We start from the raw sequence: 12,457 nt of genomic DNA, 5'->3' as shown, positions 1-12,457 counted from the left end.
GTCCTTAAACTATAACTCATAGTAGCTCCCGCCATGGGTGTGATCACATCCATATGACTACCTTTCTCAGCACCCGCCATGGCCCCAAACATACATGAAGAGTTGATTAGGTGGAGACCGTGGGCCAGAATTATCATAGAAGATTCAACTAGTGTATCTTGTTATCTGTGCTCCATGGGGCATAGTTTTAAAAGCATGCATTTTGGCATAAGAGAGGCTTGTATTTATAGGTCAACTAAGTAATTACTTTGTCAAACACATGACTTCAAGATTCAGATTCTGGCTTCAAAACTAGCTCTGTTGCCTTGCGCTTCATTTCTTTAACTCTGAGCTTTGGTTTCCTTACCTATAAAATAAGGAGAGTATTTCCCACCTTACTGAGTTGAGAAGGTGTCCTCCAGGTCATGATTTCCAGGCTGAGAGAGAGCAGGCAGCAGTGGGACCTGCAGGGCAGCTCCTGGTTAGGAGAGGTAGAGCAGGCGGGCTGGAGTGTGAGACATGAGGAGGGAGGAAGGTAAAATCAGAAGTAGGATTTAGAATGAGGGAAGGCTGGGGTGAAAAATGTGAGAAGAGCTAACTGTAGCTGGGAAGACAACGGCACAGGTCAAATCCACGTGGGTGAGGCATGCTCCAAAAGATGGGCCTAAGTAGAGAAACAAGGATAGAACAGGCATGACATTGCTAGGACCAGTGCAGTAGCTTAAAGGAAGGTAGCAGATGAGGCAGTGGGAGAATTAAATGAGATAATGTGAAGGGTTCTGGCCTGGAGCTTTATAGCAGACTCCTAGTTCTTCCTTCCATTTTTTTCCTTCCCCTTTTCCTTCTCTTTCCACTTCCTATGAAAGGGAGAGGCTCAACTGCTCAAAAAGCTGCTAAAAACCCACCTGACCTCCTGCAGCACTTTCAAATGATGAGTCATTACTTCAGTGATATTTCTAAAGAGTGGTGCTCTCAACCCAAACACTGCCAGATGTGCCTTCTACTCAAAATGATGATGTCATTTGTGCACATTTTGAATTTTTTTTAAGTGATCTGATCTATAGTGATTTATTCAGATAGAAATCAAAGTTCAGTTAACTTTTTTGACTCAGAAAGCCTAGCTTTTAAGGAGATGAATATTTAAATGATTTTAAATCCCTACTACATTTTCCAAAGCTCAACTCATATCACGAAAAAACAGGATTAACTTGTATGATCGAAGTTAACCCAAACGGTATTTTTTTTTTGCCTTATTTTGGACTTATATGCAGTCATTGATATTAACATCATGCTAAAGACCTTCTGCCATTAATCCATCCCCTCCTTCCTCTAGCACTATAAACTACCCAAGACTAAAGAGTGTTTCTCTTAGAAGGTCGCACCAAGTTTCTTTAATTTAATCATCAATAAGCATTTCTCATTTGGATGAGCCTCTTCTGTTACTGCAGGCAACGGGATACCCGGGGGACAGCCTAACCTATCACTGGGAGGGGCTCGGGAATGCCACTAAGTGGCCATAAGAGAAGCCTGAGATGGTAGAGGTAGGAAATGGCCAGATGTTTATGGCATGGACTCCAATTCCTTCCAAACCCAAACACATACCTCCAAGGCATTGGAGATGGGCAGCCCAAGTTCCAAGGCCAGTTCTAAAACATATTAGCAACTTACTTCATTTAGCTAGTTTTCCCGTTTTGTAGCATGGGGATAACAATGACAACTATACAGAATTTCGTAAGGATTAATTAAGACAGCACGTAAAAGCGCCTGTCACGTAATAGTCACCTAAAAAGTAGTGAGTGCAGACGTAATAGCTATTATTTATGAAGCATTTAATACACTCCAGGCACGGCAATAAGTATTTTATGGGCATTATCCTTTTTGTTCCTCTCAACAACCTTAAGAACTAAGCATTATTATTCTCATTTTATTGACAAGGAGATGAAAGTATAGAGCATTTACCTGACTTACTTAGGGTCCCATAGACGTTAAGTGGTAAGTGGAGAATGCCAGTTCCTGTTTGTATAAGCCCACTACATTTTAATTAAATACATCAGGAGTTAACCCCCAGGGAACCATGAGATTTGGAAATGATTTAGAGCTCCATAGAGAAAGCTACCATACGACTATGATTAATGAAAGAGTACGTTAATAAAAGAGTAAAAAAAGAGCGAGATGACATTAACTTGAATTATAAAAGTCAGTGGGTACAGATGAACTTATTTACAAAACAGAAACAGACTCACAGACACAGAGAACAAACTTACAGTTACCAAAGGGAAAGGGCGGGGTGGCGGATAAACTAGGAGTTTGGGAATAACAGATACACACCACTATATATAAAATAGATAAACAACACAGATTTATTGTATAGCACAGGGAACTATATTCAATATCTTGTAATAGCCTATAAGGTAAAAGAATCAAAAAAAAGTACGTATATATATATATATATAACTGAATCATTTGGCTGTACACCTGAAACTAACTCAATATTGCAAATCAACTATACTTCAATAAAAAAATTTTAAGAGAAAAAAAAAAGCCGGAGAGACTTTTCAGCATCTATTTTTTTAGAATTCATAAATTCCAATTTCAATAAACTCCATTTAAGTATCAAAATAGTGATGAGTATAATGGGATCAAACCAGAGGAAGGTCGAGATGGTTTGGAGAGAAGGGACTAGTCCATGGGAGAAATACCAGGACATAATTTGGGGCTTGTAATCTCTATTCAGATTATGACATAACCATTGACGATCATGCAAAAACAGATATTATTTGCATGCGGTGCTGGATTTCAATCTCCCACTAAATTTTTAGTGGTTGTTGTCAGCTTGTTTCTAGAGAAATTCTGCTTAATGATGAGAGTGACAAGGCAGGTGTTTTGTGTGCATTTTTTGAAGGAGAGATTGTTCAAGCTCATTGAAAGTGTCCTGTGACGATTGCAGACTAAGAGGGAGACATCTTAGCGAATAGAAAGGGAAAACTTCCTATAAAAATGTGAAGTTTAATGAGATGGAAGTGGAATAAATGTGAGGAAAGGCAACCCGAGCTAAGGAATTAGGGAGAGTGTTTCGCTTGTCTGGGTGTTGGAGGGTGTTGAGTATTATTGTTAATTGCATTCCTGTAATGTCCTGGCTACTGCGACCTAATGTCCACTTTAAGCCCATCTCGAGCTTGAGCAATTGAAAGATAATAAGAGGAAAATTAGTAATGAATCCTTTTTACTATCTGCTGTAAATGGGCTCCATTGAAACAGTCTGTGTTTAGACTGGTAATAAAAATGAATGATGAAGGCAGACATTTAACTTGGGAATTGGTTCAAGCAAGCAACATATTTTCTATTTCAAAAAAAAAGAAGAAAACACCTCACAAATAATTTAGGTTATGGAGAAATTCCTTGCTTGGAAACTTTCTGCAACGACTGTGCAGTTTTTATAAGGCTTGGCAAGGTGTATGTGGGGTTTTTTGTCTTTCTGTGTCTTGAAACATTGGGAAGGACTATAGCAGTAGCTGAAGAACTTTATTTGTTAATTTGTCAGTATGTAGACCTTTGTTTCTCCACTGGGCAAACACAGGAGCATTAGGAAGGATGACATTCATAAAACACGTGCCACAACTTAGGGACCAAGGACCCTGCTAACACGGAGATCTGTTATTCAAATACTCCAACTAGAGCCTTACCTAGACCCTGAAATCATTAATCCAAAAAAAAAAAAGTATCATTTCTTCATCTCGTTTACACTCTCCCTAAAAGAAAATAAATCTGATTTATTATTTTCTTACCCATCACAGTGTAAGAGTCTGAAAAATGGAATTGCTCATTTTTGGAGAACTAATGTCCCTAACGCCCTGAACACAGTCCTTACAGCAGCAGCCCAGCAGGGTGGGGACTTTTATCCTCCTCTTAGGGATCAGAAAATTAAGGCTCAGAGAATATGTCCACTAATAAGTAACGGAGCCTGGAATTCAGCGCTAAGTTGGACGAACTCTGGAGGCCCACATTCTTTCCACTGCACTGCTGCCCGAGGTTGGATAATGCATGGCAGTCACTTAACTAGAAAAGACAATGATAACAGAGACCACACCTCTAGGCGTGTGTTGTGTAGCCATCCAAGCAACAGCGTGTGCGCACGTGTGCGCACGCACACACACGCGCGCAGAGCCCTCGGCCTTTTCTTGGCTCTCTCTTCTTTTTATTTAATTTAATTTTGTTTGTTTATTAATTTTTAATGGGGTAGAGTTGCTTTACAATGTTGTGTTAGTTTCCGCTGTACTGCAAAGTGAATCAGCTATACATATACATTTATCCCCTCTTTTTTGGATTTCCTTCCCGTTTAGGTCGCCGCAGAGCACTGAGTAGAGTTCCCTGTACTATGCAGTAGGGTCTCATTAGTTACTTATTTTATATATAGTAGCAATAGCGTATATAGGTCAATCCAAATCTCCCAATTCATCCCACCCCTCTGCCCCCCTTGGTATCCTTATATTTGTTCTCTTGGCCCTCTCTTCTGAAGCAAGTTCCCTGGCTTGCTTTTGCCATGGAAACATCCGCAGCAATTATTGAAGAAAATGTGATTAGGAAGATGGGGAAGAATGAGTAAGATGGGACAAAGATGAAATTAGAACAGAGACTGGGAACAGGAAAGCGTAGGGGCCCACTCTCCTTGGCCCCTTGCCATGAAATGATCCATTAGGTGTTCACCAGTGTAGTTTACAAAGCTTTCAGGCCACTGAGTCAAGCTGCACCTCCCCACTGGTCTTTGTCACAGGGAAATAATGGAGGTGATGGCATGGAAGAAAAATGATTCTTTTGCCAGTCTCATGTTAAAATCATGTACAACATCTCCTCAGATCACTTGGGCTTCTGGGAACACTTAGCAACTGCTAGGAGACACAGGATTGCTATAGGGTATTCTGTTCAAGGTTTGCATTATTTCTGAGACTGAAGAAGCAGGTAGTAGTTAGTTAAAATGAATAGTTAAAAAAATGGATTCCCACTTCTAAGCAAAAATCAAAACAAGATCAAAAACCCCTCACTGGCCAATGTTTTGTAATAATTGTAAATGGAAAGTAAGTTTTAAAAATTGTATTTAAAAAAAGTACCCACCCAACAGGAAAAAAATATCCTCACCGTTTCAGGCATCTGAGCACCTGGGTGTGTTAGAACCCAAGGGATCCGAAGTCACTCAATTATTTCCTCCAGGCTGAGTATGGCTTTCTTGCACTCTGAAAATGGCACTCGGTCCAGGAATCCCTGTAACGTGTGAAACATGAATATGCCATAAACTGGACAGGAAATGTAACCACATGTGGGGACAATCAAATAGCCCACTTTACCCAAACAGTAAGCCTGCAACGAGCTGATCCAGAAAGATTATAGTGGGAGTCAGAAGCATCGGTGTAAAACCCAAACACTTGACCTGGTCCCCACCTGGCTCCCTACCAATCAAAAGGAGAGCCCAGGGACACCTCATTCCACCTCGTAAGCATAGTCAGTGCCACACTGGGGACCGCCCCACATTCCTGCTGGTTGGAATCAGCACCTTGCTCCAGTGACTTTTGTGATTGTACTACCCATCCAATGCTGCTCACGGGTCTCCGGGCCCAGGGGCTGACAGTAGCTCCATCGATCAGATTCTCTAAAAGAAACCTAGCTTTGGTTTTGCACATGTGTGTTCTGCTTCCCTATTGGACATCCTTCCCAATGGAGCTTTCCTTGAACTACTCAACTGGTTTGCAGACCAGGGCTGCGCCTGGGCTTAGGTGGTGACCAAGGAGAGGCTGTGGGGAGTGAGAAGGGAAGAGCTGAGGGTACCGAGTGATGGGGAGTCTGAGGCTCACAACTTGTTGTGGGAAATGCAACAAGTTAAAACGGTGAGTATCAGGCTGGAGAGGAGTTGGTGCCTTGACGCACAAGCAGAGGAAGTACTCAGGGCCCAACTGTGCTCTTCTTTTTTTTTTTTTTTTTAATTTTTATTTTTTGGCCACACCACCTGGCATGTGGGATCTTAGTTCCCCCACCAGGGATTGAACCCACGGCCCCTGCTCTGGAAGCACAGAGCCTTAACCACTGGACCGCCAGGGAAGCCCCCCAACTCTGGCTGTAGACAGCCATGTCTGCTGGGGCACCATTCACACACTAGGCGTGTCCCAAGGCTTCCAAGTTCATCATTCACTTCCCCTGCATAACCCGAGGGAGAATTTAGTATTAAAGTACCCTCTTCAACAAACAGTCAAATGATTCCTAAGTGAGATGTTCAAAGGCCGAGTACCAGTGGGTCGGGCAAACTATTTGCAAGCTTAACAATCCATAGACCCAAGTCCTCATCTGGCTTGGAGCCTTCAGCTACTTCTACACCACGGTGGTGAAAAGGACAGGTAGAGAACCAGAGTCCACAATTTGGAGACCTCTCCATCGCAGAAAAAGGATATATTTTTAACGTTTTATAAATGATTATGCACCTTGTAACCCAAGATATAAAATTGTTTTCATTCCCATCCTTACTTTAAATTCTTATACTCATAATTTGCATTGCATCTCTCTTTTTATCTTCCTTTGAATTCTTATTTTTGTTGTATCTTGTTGTCTTTCCTTGTTCTATTCCTCGATAAAACCTGTCATAACACTGGGCTGGGTTATGGAGATACATTTCCACAATCGCCAGTGTGTCCTTGCAACTCAATGTCACTTTTTAAGTAGCCAGGAGCCAGGATTTAGACTCTAGATTCTAAAGGTCTGGTCTCCAAAATTTTGTACTGCATCATACCCCTACCTGTAAAAAAATTAAATAAAAAATAACTGGGCCTAAACTCTTTACTAAACGTGTAATTATTAATTTATAGAATATCATCATGCACTGATACAGTACTATTACTAATATAATTCTAATAATATATTACCATTTACTAATATTTTAATTAGATACAGTATAAACCACCAAAAAGGGGGGAGAAGAATTTAAAGGATGAGAGGAAAATAAACTTACTTAGAAGTTCTCAATTTTCTTCCCATGCACTATTCAGCTGTCTCTATCACCCCCTTTTTGGGGACCACTGATCTAGTGAAGAGGAAAGATAACTTGATAAAAACACTTGTGATGAAAAAAGTGGCTTTTTTTTTCAACTGTGTTTATTGCAAATAAATAAAGAACACAAGAAAACAGAACTGCTCCCTAAGAAGCCAGCTGCAGCATTTCTATCCTAAAATAGCCCTGCAAGGTGGCTACAAGTCCATTTTTCTTGGGCAGAGGAAACAGGCTTGGTTTACACCGGTTTTGTCCCCAGAGGCTTCTCTGGGATGGGGCTGGACTGTGGTTGCTCTGCCCCCGCCGTTTCTAAGGAGATCCTGCCGGTGCTTGGATACAGACCCCATCCCTCCCTTTTCCCCCATTTGTCTCTGCCTAATTGAACTCCCTTTGGCACAGTCCTGTTTCACCTACTGATGAATAGTCTTTCGCTTTCTAGTTTTAGAGCTAAACGAAGCCCTGGAAGGAACCACTGTTTATCTTAACTATGTCCCCTGTGCAGAGACTAGTGCGCCCGGCGATCGATGTGGTTTCTCAGCAAATTAGCAGAGTTCAGCAGTTATTTGCTGGAACATCAGAAAGCCAGATACTGAATGGCTTTTGCCCAGAGTCACTGGGGAACCTCATTTGAAGGTAAGAAAAAGAACTTCAGCTTTACTCTAGCTTCTTGCTAAAGTTTGGAAGCTCTAAATAATGGCCGGAGTGAACTCATCATGTAAATACTCCTTCACCTAGATGACTGAGACAAATTTAGCACAAAATAGGTATATACATCTATATATCCATTGGTAACATAGGGAACCAGAAACGTGTTGAATGCATGTCTCTGAGCTTATATATACCCCCAGAAAACGAAGTAGCCAAAGTTTAGAGAGCCAAGATTTCCTTCGACAATGAAAACCCAGCCTCAGGTTTATAGGAGCAAAGTCTACAAACTGGGTTGGGCCTCTCTGGGGAAGTAAATTAGCATTTGGATTGTTGTACAAAAATAAAATTTTTTTTAAAGTATAAATGAAGAATGTGCTCCTTACATTTATTTTGTGTTGTCCTTTAAAAAAAAAAAATTATAAAGGGATAAGCAAACCTAGCCATCAGCCAACATTTCACAAATGAAGCCCAGAGAGGAAGAGTCACTCACTTTGGGTTACATGCCAGTTAGTAGCAAAGCGAAGACAACAGAACCCAGAATCCTGATTCTGAGACCAGTGGCCCTTGATTTCTAAAATGCTGTTACAGTTCATGCAAGACAAGAGATCCTTGTTTCTCCTGGAATGACAGCTCAGCCCCCCGCAAAAGGAAAAGTTTGTTTATTTTTTTTTCAAAATCTTTATGACAGACGAGGGGCTCTGAATTCAGGTCAGCAAAGTTGGTCATTACCTGGCCAACTGAAGAAGGAGATTTGTTAAATCTATCAGCATTTTAACATTATCGATAGATTCTGCAAACTTGCGTATCTCCCACATACTGTCCAAAAAAATCATTGTTTCGAGACTTCCCTGGTGGCGCAGTGGTTAAGGATCCGCCTGCGATTGCAGGGGACATGGATTCGATCCCTGGTCCGGGAAGATCCCACATGCCACGGAGCAACTAAACCCGTGTGCCACAACTACTGAAGCCCGTGAGCCTAGAGCCCGTGCTCCGCAACAAGAGAAGCCACTGCAATAAGAAGCCTGCCCACCGCAATGAAGAGTAGCCCCTGCTCGCCGCAACTAGAGAAAGCCCGCGTGCAGCAACGAAGACACAACACAGCCAAAAATAAATAAGTTAAAAACTCATAAAAAAAAAATCATCGTTTCATGTGTTCATTCATTTGCACATTGCTTCTCCTATGTGCGAGACTCTGCAATGGACTCTGAGAATATTCGAGAATATGACGTGGTCTATGACACAATATCCATGTAAGTCAGTAATAAGCATTGTTAAATGCCCTATTTCATAGCATAGTGATAACTTCCTTCCTTTATTTTATAAAAATAACTATGGTCCTTGATTTTTAAGAATTCAAATAATAATATGGTTTAAAATGAAAAATAAACCCTTCAGACTCTTAGTCCCACTCCTTAACAATTCCCTGTGTACCTTCTGCATGTTGCCCTGTAGACACACATCCATAGATCTTCTTATTTATATATACAAATGGGAACATATAAATCATATTATTCTATAACTTGATTTTTACCCTTGGCAATATACCTTGGCAATCTTTCTGTATCAGCACACACAGCTCTACTAATTTCCTTCTAGCTACAAAATATTCCACTGAGATGATAAGCTGTAAATTTTGAGCCAGGACCCTACTGTGAATATTAAGGTTATTTTCAGTTTTCCCTCTTGAAAACAATACAGCAATGGTTCCACTTTTGCATATATCCTTATGTGCATTTTCAGTGTATTTGTAGAATAAATTCTTAGAACTGAAATTGCTGGGTCAAAGGATGTATTAATTTTCTAATTTTGTTAGATATCACCAAAAAACACTCGAAGATAACACAAAGCAAACACATCTAAGGACGCTGTGCTAATTTATACCCCGTCCACAGTGGGTATGAGTGCTGGTTTCCCAGACCTTTGCCAGCACCTAACTCTGTCAAGGTGATGAGCAAAAATAGTGTCTCAGTCCAGTTTGCAGTTCTTAATTTTCAGTGAGTGTGAGCATATTTTTGGGAGGATACTCTATTTAGGATGATTTTTATGTTAGCTACCTACCTTTTCCATTTTAAAAATATATATATTTATTTATTTTAAAATCTCAATATTTTTTGAAGTCATCTTTGTCTTATGTGTTGCAAGTATTTCTTTCTGAGTTTGTCATCTCAGTCTTTGGTATATTTTACTACACTGAAGTTGAAGAGATATATAGAAATACATGTATATATAGATATATATGTATCTCATACATATGAGAGAGAGAGTAAATCATTTTCCTTCTGACTTGTGAGATCCTGAGGTTTGGATTCTGCTTTCAAAGGACTTTCTCCACTCCAAATTTTAAAATAAATTAGCCTCCATTTTCTTTTAGTGATTTTATGGTTTTACTTTTAAAAATTCAAATGTTTGACCCTGACTTCCACTTCAGGTTAGAATGTAGAAGGACATGAAAGACCTTTGTTCACATGGTAACACCAAGAGAAACCCAGACATATAAAAATCATACTCTCCCAAGGGGCTAACAAAGATCGTGGGTAGAGGAAAGCTTAATGAACTGGATTTCAGAGAAACGAGCTGTCTCTTGGCAAAGGGAGAGTCAGGACAGCCTCTGCTCATAAGGGAGAGCTTCTGGAATAAGTACGGCAGGGCCGTCCTAGAGAGACTTTGCAGGGAGGAGAAGAAATTAGCTGAGATTCAGATGGTCGTGGAGGCCAGAGAGGTGAACCAGAATATGAAAGAGTCCCAAGTGCAAAAGCAAATTGGCCCAACTGACTCTCACATTCTGACCCTTACCCTCAAATTTTGACAAGAAACAATCAGTGAAGAAAGAGCTAACATTCAGAGGCAACTCACAAAGACCCTGGCATTCACACAGTGCTTGGATTCCAGGACTCTGCTGAACTGAATCCAAAGTAAATGAAAAATATTTAAAAGGGAAGCCCATTGGCTCATATGGAAAACTTCAAAAAGATAGCAGTTGTGTGGGAGCTGAGTGTTGGTCTAAGCATAGGTCATCTCAATCTAATTAAAACTTCAGCCCAGACCCAGTCAATTAGACTCTGGAAGGAATCTAAATAATTAGCCCTTCACCCTGTCAACAGAAGAAAAGGGCTTGCATTCTCTGAGAAATAAAATCAAAATATTATTATACTTCGGTTTTCATTGTCTTTGAATACACATATCTTAGATACAGTTAAAAAAAATTATGAGGCATGCAAACAAGCAGGAAACACTGACCAGTAACCAAGAGAAAACATAGTCAATATATGCAGACCTGCAGTTAACCCCAGTTATTGGAATTAGTGTCAAGAATTTAAAAACCATTATTATAAGCATTTTTAAGAATTTACAGAAAAAGGTGAATATCATGGGTAAGAGATAGGGGGATTTCATGAGAGCAAAGGGATTTCTAAAAAAGGACAAAATGGAAATTCTAGGACTCTAAAATGGATGCCTAAAATTAAACATTCACTAGATGACATTAACAGCAGTTTGACTCTTCAAAAGAAAACGTTAGTGAACTTGAACACAGGTTGATAGAAATTATCCAGGTGAGTCAGAGATTGAAAAGAGATTTTTAAAAAAATGAAGTGTCAACAATAAGAATGATAACTGACTTCTCATTAGAAACAACCAAGTCAGAAGACAATGAAATGATAACATTAAAGTGCTAAAAAAACAGACAAACAAACAAACAAACAAAAAAACAAAACCACTGTCAAAACCTGGAATTCTATATAGAGTGAAACTATCTTTCAGAGGCAGTAGATGGCAGTAGAGCAAACCAGATTTAGAAGAAACAAAGTTACAAGTGTGGCCATAATAAGTAGAGGGTGACAGATGTCCAGGTCTGAGGACACAAAAAGCTGTCTGGTCCCCAGAGTTCTTGTCACTGATGCTGTTACTGTGTCCTAACTGATAAAAAGCCAGTGTTCTTTTTTCCTTTGCATAGTGGCTATCCAGTCATTGATGTAATTTCCTGATTCTTCTTTTTCTTTCCTTTTTAATAAGTCACTATCTGAAGTAAGAGAAAGTCTCTATTCCTTGCAAACTGAAAGAGGAAAATTAACATAATTCCTTGAGGCAATATGGTTTCTCATCTAAGTTTTTGGTACATTTCACAAACATTTTATGTGAAAGCAGAGGGAAGAACCCAGCCTGGCAGAGGAAAAGAGCACAGGGCCACTTCCCAGGGTCCCAGATTCTTTCTAGGCAACTGCTTCCTTATCTTTCAATTAAAATTATGTAAATTTTCACAAACTCTCTTTAGAGAGAATGCAAAGAGAATGAAATACTACCCATTGGTTTACAAAAAAAAAAAAAATCAAAGAGAACAGATTGTTGGCTTTGATGAGCCAGTCCAAATTTTTAATGAAGATTGTAAACAAGTATCTGGTGGAAAGTCTGCATATAACTATCAGAAGAGGAACAGGAAAGAATTTTTCACTGGTTTGTGCATTCTAAGCCAAGATGAGTTTATGGGAGTCTTTTCTAAATTACCGTAATTATAATAAACTGTTCCCTGGTAGTTATAACTTAGCAGTGTGTTTTATCTACAGTTTGTATGCAACAAATAGCAGTTTAGCTACTATTGGGAATACTTATTGTAGGAAAAATTACCCACCAGTCCCTCCACTGGGGTGGGATGTCACCAGTTATTTTTAGGGCAGTGTTTTTTTTGTTTTTTTTTTTTTGTTTTTTTAATGTTTGGATTCCATCCTCTGCCAAGAGCTGGTCCAAAAATGGACATTCTTTCTTTGTCTCTTAAACCTTCATTTTACATACACTTGGAAGGTCTCCTTA

Source organism: Balaenoptera ricei, chromosome 2, assembly GCF_028023285.1.
Source record: "Balaenoptera ricei isolate mBalRic1 chromosome 2, mBalRic1.hap2, whole genome shotgun sequence".
Taxonomy (NCBI): Eukaryota; Metazoa; Chordata; class Mammalia; order Artiodactyla; family Balaenopteridae; genus Balaenoptera; species Balaenoptera ricei.
This window is presented reverse-complemented; position numbering follows the sequence as displayed.